Below are 10,183 nucleotides of genomic sequence, written 5' to 3'. Positions count from 1 at the left end.
AGAAAAACATCAAAAAACGTTTTCTTGCAATTTGTTTGGGGTCACATGTCAGATTGACCCTACTACTCCTACAAGACATAAAAATAAAAATAAAGAAGCATAGGCCATATTTAATATCATTACTGTATCATATTATATCATTTTTTCGTCATGTACATAAAATAATTCAAAGAACGTAAACGTATTAAAAAAAACGCAGATGAAGACTCAAAATGACACCATAGCTCGGATAATATTAACGGTATGAGATGATAGTTATGCATGATTATTTATTTATATTACTTTAAGAGTTTTTTTTCTAAAAAGGTCGCCCTTCCAAAAGAGCTGATATGTAGGGGTCACTTAGAGAAATAAAGACGGTACATCAAAGAATCATTAAACAAACGAAATAATGTATTCCAATCATATCTTCATCATCTCGATCATCATCTTCATCTTATTAATACTATACTATTATTATCAGCAAAGACGTTAGTCTATTATTCACATACCTCGTGGACCTACAGAACAAAAAATAAAGAAGCACAGGCCTATTTAATATCTTATTATATAAAATAAAACTCGAAAGATCTTGCAACTCAAGGTGTCCGAAGTAAGAAGAAAAATAAGCAATATAATAAAATGACAAATGCCAACAACAGCGATAAATTGAATATTAAGCAAATATGACTTCAATTTACATTAAAAACGCATACACGCATTTGCTGATGAGAATAAAAAGCCGATAATGTAGTTATTATCATTATCATCATCATTATTAACATTGTCATTACCTCGAACACTACTCACCTTATGGAGGATTTTGCCGAATTCCACTTTGCCCTACAAGACGAAATTGAATAAAACTTTTGACATTAACTTCACTTATTTCATTACAAAATGTTTACATTAAACACGTGTTATAAGAAAGAACATGTTCATGTTGATAATTATAATACAAATTATCATTATTAGGCCAATCTGAAATTGTAAGCTGTAGGTTAAAATTATGAACCAAGAATGTTTTACACAAAAAGTCTTTGCATATCGTGTGTTTAGTCCAGGACACCATGGCACCGCGGCAGCTTTTCATAGATTATTATTCATAGATACTAGAATATCAAAGGCCAGAATACGTAAGTGGAAGGGCCCAGAGACATGTACATGGGAAACACCAGTAGTGCAACACCAGTATGCGTTCTCGTGCAGCGCTACACAAGGCCCCGACCCCCGGGCCCTGAAGTGGCTCCTACCCGTAAGGTCCTCAGTCAGCACACCCTGACCCAAAAGAGCTTTGTTGATAAATGACAGCATAATATGTCTCTGACATCGACTGTAAGACATATATATTATATCCAGAGATGGGTTAAATGGGGTGGGGGAAGGGGTAAGCCGGCTTTGTCAAAATTGTTAAAAAAAAAACTGAGATAAAACGAAAATTATTTATGTTCAAATGGCCATCTCCGGCCATCTAAAGGTGCCATTAATTGTCTTACCTCAGCCCCACATGGTTGGGACTGGGGTGGTATAAACCCTCCATCTATTTCAAACTCCTCGATCCACCAATAATAACATATCATTTATTTCGTCTTAAAAAAAAATTAGAATAAATCATAATTGAAAAAAAAAACAAAAAAAACAAAAAAAAACGAGCAAAGCTAAAATCCCATAATGAAAATTGGGGACTGGGCAATCGAAACAGATGAAGACAAAACGAAGAAAAAGGTCAAATGTCACCATAGCTAGGAAATATTCACGGTATGAGATGATAGTTATACATGATTATATATTTATATTATTTTAATAACATTTTATGAGGCTCGTCCTTCCAGAAGAGCTGATATGTAGGGTTCACTTAGAGAAAAAAGACGGTACATTAAAGAATCATTAAACAAACGAAATACTGTATTCCAATCATATCTTCGTCATCACCTCCATCATCAACTTCATCTTATTAATACTATACCATTATTGTCAGCACCGTCGTTAGCTTATTATTCACATACCTGCTCCTACAAAACATAAAAATAAAAATAAAGAAGCATAGGCCATATTTAATATCATTACCGTATCATATTATATCATTTTTTCGTCATGTACATAAAATAATACAAAGAACGTAAACGTATTAAAAAAAAACGCAGATGAAGACTCAAAATGACACCATAGCTCGGATAATATTAACGGTATGAGATGATAGTTATGAATGATTATTTATTTATATTACTTTAAGAGTTTTTTTTTCTAAGAAGGTCGCCCTTCCAGAAGAGCTGATATGTAGGGGTCACTTAGAGAAATAAAGACGGTACGTCAAAGAATCATTAAACAAACGAAATAATGTATTCCAATCATATCTTCATCATCTCGATCATCATCTTCATCTTATTAATACTATACTATTATTATCAGCAAAGTCGTTAGTCTATTATTCACATACTTCGTGGACCTACAAGACAAAAAATAAAGAAGCACAGGCCTATTTAATATCTTATTATATAAAATAAAACTCGAAAGATCTTGCAACTCAAGGTGTCAAAAGTAAGAAGAAAAATAAGCAATATAATAAAATGACAAATGCCAACAACAGCGATAAATTGAATATTAAGCAAATATGACTTCAATTTACATTAAAAACACATACACGCATTTGCTGATGAGAATAAAAAGCCAATAATGTAGTTATTATCATTATCATCATCATTATTAACATTGTCATTACCTCGAACACTACTCACCTTGTGGAGGATTTTGCCGAATTCCACTTTGCCCTACAAGACGAAATTGAATAAAACTTTTGACATTAACTTCACTTATTTCATTACAAAATGTTTACATTAAACACGTGTTATAAGAAAGAACATGTTCATGTTGATAATTATAATACAAATTATCATTATTAGGCCAATCTGAAATTGTAAGCTGTAGGTTAAAATTATGAACCAAGAATGGTTTACACAAAAAGTCTTTTGCATATCGTGTGTTTAGTCAAGGACACCAGGCACCGCGGCAGCTTTTCATAGATTATTATTCATAGATACTAGAATATCAAAGGCCAGAATACGTAAGTGGAAGGGCCCAGAGACATGTACATGGGAAACACCAGTAGTGCAACACCAGATATGCGTTCTCGTGCGGCGCTACACAGGGCCCCGACCCCCGGCCCCGAAGTGCCTCCTATCCGTAAGGTCCTCGGTCAGCACCCTGACCCAAAGAGCTTTGTTGATAAATGACAGCATAATGTGTCTCTGACATCGACTGTAAGACATACATATTACATCCAGAGATGGGTTAAATGGGGTGGGGGAAGGGGTAAGCCGGCTTTGTCAAAATTGTAAAAAAAAAATGAGATAAAACGAAAATTATTTATGTTCAAATGGCCATTTCCGGCCATCTAAAGGTGGGGACTGTGGTGGTATAAACCCTCCATCTATTTCTAATTCCTGGATCCACCAATAATACCATATAATTTATTTCGTCTTTAAAAACATTTAGAATAAAATGACAATCATGATGAAAAAAGGAAAAAAAAAGCAAAAACAAAAACAAAAAAAAAACGAGCACATCTAAAATCCCACAATGAAAATTGGGGACTGGGCAATCGACACAAATGAAGACAACCCGAAGGAAAAGGTCAAATGTCACCATAGCTAGGAAAATATTCACGGTATGGGATGATATTTATGCATGAATATTTATTTATATATAATATGTAGAGAACTAAAACCGGTACATCAAAGAATCATTAAACAAACGAAATACTGTATTCCAATCATATCTTCGTCATCATCTCCATCATCAACTCCATCTTATTAATACTATACCATTATTGTCAGCACCGTCGTTAGCTTATTATTCACATACCTGCTCCTACAAGACATAATAATAAAAGGAAGCATAGGCTTATTTGATATATTATCATATTATATCTTATTATTTTTCAGTTACATAAAATAATACAAACAACGTAAACGTATTAAAACAGATGCAGATGAACACAACCCAAAGATAAAGCTCAAATGACACCATAGCTTAAAAAATATTCATGGTATTTTTATTATTTCAATAATTTATTATTTTAAGAGAGTCGCCCTTTCAGAAGAGCTGATATGTAGGGCGTCACTTATAGAAATAAAGACGGTACATCAACGAATCATTAAACAAACGAAATACTGTATTCCAATCATATCTTCATCATCTCGATCATCATCGATTAATACCGGTACTATACCATTATTATCAGCAAAGTCGTTAGCCTATTATTTACATACCTGCTCCTAACAAAAAATAAAGAAGCATAATGCCTTTTAATAACTTTATTTAATAAAGCGCAAAACAATATCCATTTAAAATGATCACCGGCGCTGTACAGAATTTTAAAATATACATTTCCAAAAAAAAATACATAAGAAATATACAATAAAAGTTATAAAAAAAATGGAACAATAGGCCTAATCATCACAAAATCACAATACCATTTATAGCACATCAAAAATCTACATTGAAATAAAAGAAAACGCGACATGAAAGAGAACGATAAAACACTAAAATATTTTTGGATTTTGTAAAAGGAAAAGAGAAAATTTCAATTAAGTTGGTTATAAAATAATAAAATTAAATATTTCTAAACAATCGCATCTTGACTTGCGAATGTAAAACCTACCGTTTTCAACAGGTAAGGCGGCAGCAAAAACATATTCAGTCAGAACACACACTATCAGAAATACAGCCAACACTTTCAGGGTACTAAAATAAAAATATACATTGTCTGCAATAATATTCTGCCGTATATACGGGAAGATCTTTTTAACGAATTAATATTACTATCACTTTTGAAACAATGTTAAGCCAAGTACTCACTACGTTGTACGTCCGCTGCACAACTCCCTGTAAAGGCCAACTCAGACAGCGTCGTACGACGCAGCCCGACGCGATTTGTTGTCGCGTCGGGCCTGTGTGAGTTAAACGCATAGAGCTATTAAACGATGGTGTGCGTCGGTGGCAGTCGCGTCATAGAATATTAAACATGTTTAAAGCCCCATTTCCAGCAAAATTTCACTAAAATCTGACTTTTTTTAGAAAATATTCATTTGCATTACTCCAATTATTATAAATCATGGAAAAATATTGGCATGAATTTTAGTTATAAAAAAAAAATTAGAATAAAAAAAAAAAAGAGAATTACAGACTATTTCTCATAAAATATTACCATTTTCTGGACGAATTCATCGTTGCTAGGCAAATTCAGAGGTTGTAGATCGCATCCACTTGAATACTCTCGCTTTTATGTATACTTTTATACAGTCAATAAAGTGCGCCCTCTCTAATGAGATTAGTTTTTGTACTTCGTATCTCGCACAATGCGGTCGTTCGATTAAGGCTGAGATATGTTTGTTTAAGTGTCAAAATCTCAGTCAGAATCAGTTTTTTAAAAAATTTGAAATAATTCCTATGAAATATTATATTTCACAAGTGTCAAATACTAGCAACGGAAAAATGTCAGCCGTTTTTATGTGTGATAACAGAACCTAAATCGAGGTAAGGCTAGGCCTAGCCTAGCAGCGCTGGATAGGCTAATGATAATGTTTTCGGCACCTACGATATTTCTTCTCACGACCTATCGCAAAATCAAAATGAAAAATTCATCCGCATTTATTTTTTGTGTGGAACACAAAAAATCAAATTTCAGTCTTATTTTACATTTTTTCATTCTTAGGAATGTCTAAATTCAGTTAAACTAGCAATTCCGTATTATATTTATAAATCTTTATAATAACATTATACAAAAATTAGATTTTTCTTAAAAACTGAAATTTTGCTGGGAATGGGGCTTTAATATTTCTCAAATCGGGTCGGGCTGCGTCGGCCGTCGCGACGCCGTCTGTTGATTGCCGTTGGAAGTGCAATTAAGGTCCATTAAATAAGCCGATTCGTAGTTTGAATTGTGCATGCTCTTATTCGAGGTCAATCGGCATAAGCTTATGCTGTGCGTATGTTATGTCAATTGACCTTCATAATAAGCGCATCCGCAGTTGAAAATACGAATTGGCTTATTTCGGAGAGTCTATCAGCAATACAACATTACTGACCAACACGCAAGCCCAGAGATACGCATTTGTTCCTACACCTGGTAGGACCTACAAACGCACGTCATTAATGCGGTTTTCCATTAGGCGAATTTATATATTTTTTTTTTTTGAATTTGAACTGTTCCTATTTTTTAAGAAATGATTTATTTTGTTTTTGGTTTAAATTTATGCGCCGCAGATTTCTATTCATTTCTACTACTACCTCCGCCACCGCCTCCCCTGCCCCTGCTACCGCTAATGCTGCTCCTGCTACTAATACTATACTACTAATAATAATAATATAATAATAACGATTTGTAAACAGGAAACCTCGCCACCAACATTGATGCTCAAAGCGCAGTGTCTAAAGAAGAACAACAGTAGGCCTAGAGAACTAATATTACTACTACTACGACTACTGCTACTACTACTACTACTAATAATAATAATAATAGTGTAGTTTTATATAGCGCACATATCCATCTAATGTAAGATGCTCAGGGCGCTTGAAATGTGGACTAGGAACTCGACCAATGACTTTCTTCGCCCCTAAGGGTCCCTTCGTGTCTGTGCTACCCGGTAACCGGGTACCAGCAACTCTCGTCGTCCACCACAGGGGCTGTCTGTTCCGGTACACCGGGGTAACCCCCTACTCGTCTCGAAGGATGTTCTGGGTTCTTTATAGTGCACACGAGTACTACTACTACTACTAATACTACTACTACTACTACTACTACTACAACTGCTACACATTATTTAGAAATTATAAAGATTTTGATATAGAATCTTTCAACAAAGAATTACATGAAAGTAACATAATAAATGACTTATTTATAATTGGTAATGAAAATATTAACTATGTTTGGAACAACGACATGCCCCATTAAAATCAATGAGAATAAAAAATATATTATCACCATGGATAACACCAGATATTATTCAATCGTTGTACCAACGAGATCATGCAGACTGTCAGGCAAGCACAAAACAAAATAACACTTAGACGCTAAGGCCTATAGAAAATTAAGAAATGACGTCACTAGTAATCAAGAAAAGCAAAGATTGATTATTTTGCTGAAATCGAACATAAACATATGAACGACCCAAAAAAAAATTGTGGGATGAGATGAAGAAAACAACAGGAAAAAAATTATAAACAAAAATATTACTAATCCAAATTTAAACTGCGAAGCTTTTAACGACTATTTTACCAATATTGGAATAAAAATATCACACTCATTCGATGAACCAAAAGCAAACTGGAAAAATCCAGAATGTAGATACCAATTCTCTTTTAAATACTGTAACCAAAGAAGCAAAAAGGCAGTTCTCAATTTGTCTAACGGTAGCAGCACTGATCTCCTTGATTTTGATAGTAAACTGTTAAGAATGGCATCAACGTACATATCAGATTCTCTTCGTAAGATTTACAATGGCTGCGTTCTCACACGACTGCTAACGGTTAGCAGGATCCGGATCCTGCTAACTTTAGCTGCCGTGCGTCCATACGAGAAGATCCCGATCCCGATGCCAAGAATGATGATCGGATAACTGGCCAATAAGTAAACGCGTACTTGTGATTGGTTGATGATAGAAACGAGCTCAACGTGCTAACCGATAGCGCTTGCTAACCGTTACGGTATCCGGATACCGCTAACGGTTAGCGCTAACTGAACGGGCGTTCTCACACAGGTGCTAACGGTTAGCGCTAAAGGTTAGCACCCGATCCGGATACTAGGGCTCTCGTGAGTACCGGGCTATTATGTCGTTAATGAACGGAGAAATCCCTGCTGATTGGAAGATAGTAAGAACTACACCAATATATAAGGGATACACATCTAGATGTAAAAGTATATATTGGATGGATGTAGGCCTATTATTACTGTAAGTTACCGGGCGGTATGTACAAAATCTGGAGGAAGTAATCAAATCCGTCAAATGTAATTCAATTTTAAATAAGATAAGATTGGTTTTCGGCACGTTATAAAGTAAAGTAAAACATCAAGGCAAATTAAGTTTTATTTTCTATGGTGCGATCACAGGGATTAGATCTCTGATGTGATTTAGATAAAAGATCATGGAAAATATGTTAGTGTTTCATTTTGATTATAATGGTGATGTGATGATAATGAATTTTTCTATATAAAAGTGTCATTTCCGGCCATCTGTGGTACAATTTACCCACATTTTTGCACCTCAGCCCCCAATATGGCGGGGCTGAGATGGGTGTGGACTCGCGGCTTAAGTAGGTAAAGTAAAGTTAAGTTATATTTGCTATGGTACATCACACAGATTATTTAGATCTCTATGACTGCCGAAAATTATAGATAAAAGATCATGAGAAATTTTTTTGGCGCTTTATTTTGAAGTGATGTGATGATGATGAATTTTACTATATTAGAGTGTCATTTCCGTCCATCTAGAGGTACAATTTTCGCATCTCAGCCCTAACCATGGTGGGGGTTGAGGTGGGTCTGAAGTCACGGTTTAAAGTAGGTAAAGTAAAATAAATACATCAAAGACAAAATTTCAAAGTTAATTTACTATGGTACTATGGAACCAGGCTACGGGCCTGCACAAGCAGTGTAGACTTGTTGGACATAATTGTGACTATGGAAAATGGTGCACTTAAAACAGACCTTTTCTGTAAACCCATGGATGAACATGTACCTGGTCCCTAGCAGCTGCTGTCATCCCCGCACTGTACCAAAATCATTCAGTACAGCCAAGCATTGCATATGAGACGCATTTGTTCTTCGGATTTAGATTATCAGAATTGCACAGAACTATCCAGACATCTCCGGAATATAAATTTTAATCAAGGACCCATCGAAAACTCTATTAAAAACAAACAAAAAAACACGCACGCCCAAATTCTTGAATACAGCACTGTCAGACAGAAATCTGACGGTGACGACGCCTCGCTAAGCTAAAATTTGTCTAGTTTAATAGAATTTGAGTGTGCCCTCACTGATTACCACGATTATACTAAGGCGGGGTAACATTGTTCTAATCCAGGGTCTTTAAACGGAGGCCGCTAATGATTTCAGTGTCAAAAAAAAAAAAAAAATTAAACCACAAAGATAACTCATTTATTTTACTCATCTAGATGCATTATTTAATGATGATACTTGGACACGTGTTCAAGATGTCAATTAACAAAATGAAGACTTAATGTGAACATAAAATCGCTACAGTGTTTCAACCATGGATCAACTAATAAGGTCCAAGGTTTAACTGCAGTCATATTCGACGGACCAATCTACGTCGCCAAAATCTATCGGCGACGGCATGTAGAGATTTCATGGAAAACAGGCTTTACTTAAGATAATGGCCTTAATACTACATCGTCTTCATTAACAGATTTTAATTTACTGATCAACCATATATAGCAAGAAGTATATTCCCTCAAAATACCTAAGTTAATACAGCAACAGTGGTTGGTTGATAAATATATACATTTATTTAAATTAAATTATAGTAGGGAGGGTTGATAAATTCACATATATTTAAATCATAGTGAAATGGGTTACAACTGTTGGGCAGTATTTGATAAATCTACACATGTTTTTAAACTAATGTGGCGTTAGTTACAACCGTTAGGTAATAATATTATAGATACCGTTTGGTGCTTGATTTATTGTATAAAGATTATTCTCAGATTAATAAATGTTCTCCAAGCTTTTCACTATCAAATGCATATTAATCTATAAATATATTACTTTTTAGAGCCTCTTGTCTGTGTGTTTATATATAAATAACACACCCTAAATTGTACAAAATAAGAATGCATCGGTACACATTGCGGTAAAAATCAAACACAATATTTCTTGGAATTCTTAAATAGATCGATCACAAAATATTCATTTTTATTTAAGTAGCAAAGTAAGGAATGTTTATAGAAGTGTTTAATACATAATATATCTTAGTATATTTCATGAAAATCTCTGAAGCTATGTTCATACACAACACCTGATGTTTAGTATTATCTAAATGGATAAATCCAAGGTAACCTTACCATTCAAACATGAAATTATTAATTGACATTTTGAACCAAAAAGCGAGTGTTGTAGTATCAGTAAGTACTGTATTTAAAGACTGTTGTTTCATAGATTTCTATGAATGGAAAAAGTCCTTCA

At 34.4% G+C, this 10,183-nt stretch overlaps 1 long non-coding RNA gene across 1 annotated transcript; it reads left to right on the top strand.

Annotated features, from left to right (window-relative positions):
• The first annotated feature begins 1,386 nt into the window (after positions 1 to 1,386).
• On the top strand, positions 1,387 to 3,497 carry LOC117118583. The gene is made up of 2 exons (XR_004447071.1): positions 1,387 to 1,489; positions 3,377 to 3,497. It is a non-coding gene; the product is annotated as an uncharacterized LOC117118583 (long non-coding RNA).
• Positions 3,498 to 10,183: the final 6,686 nt, after the last annotated feature.

The sequence above is a fragment of the Anneissia japonica genome, unplaced genomic scaffold, assembly GCF_011630105.1.
Source record: "Anneissia japonica isolate Jap-2015-1 unplaced genomic scaffold, ASM1163010v1 scaffold12647_len11244_cov106, whole genome shotgun sequence".
NCBI lineage: Eukaryota > Metazoa > Echinodermata > Crinoidea > Comatulida > Comatulidae > Anneissia > Anneissia japonica.
This window is presented reverse-complemented; position numbering and strand designations above follow the sequence as displayed.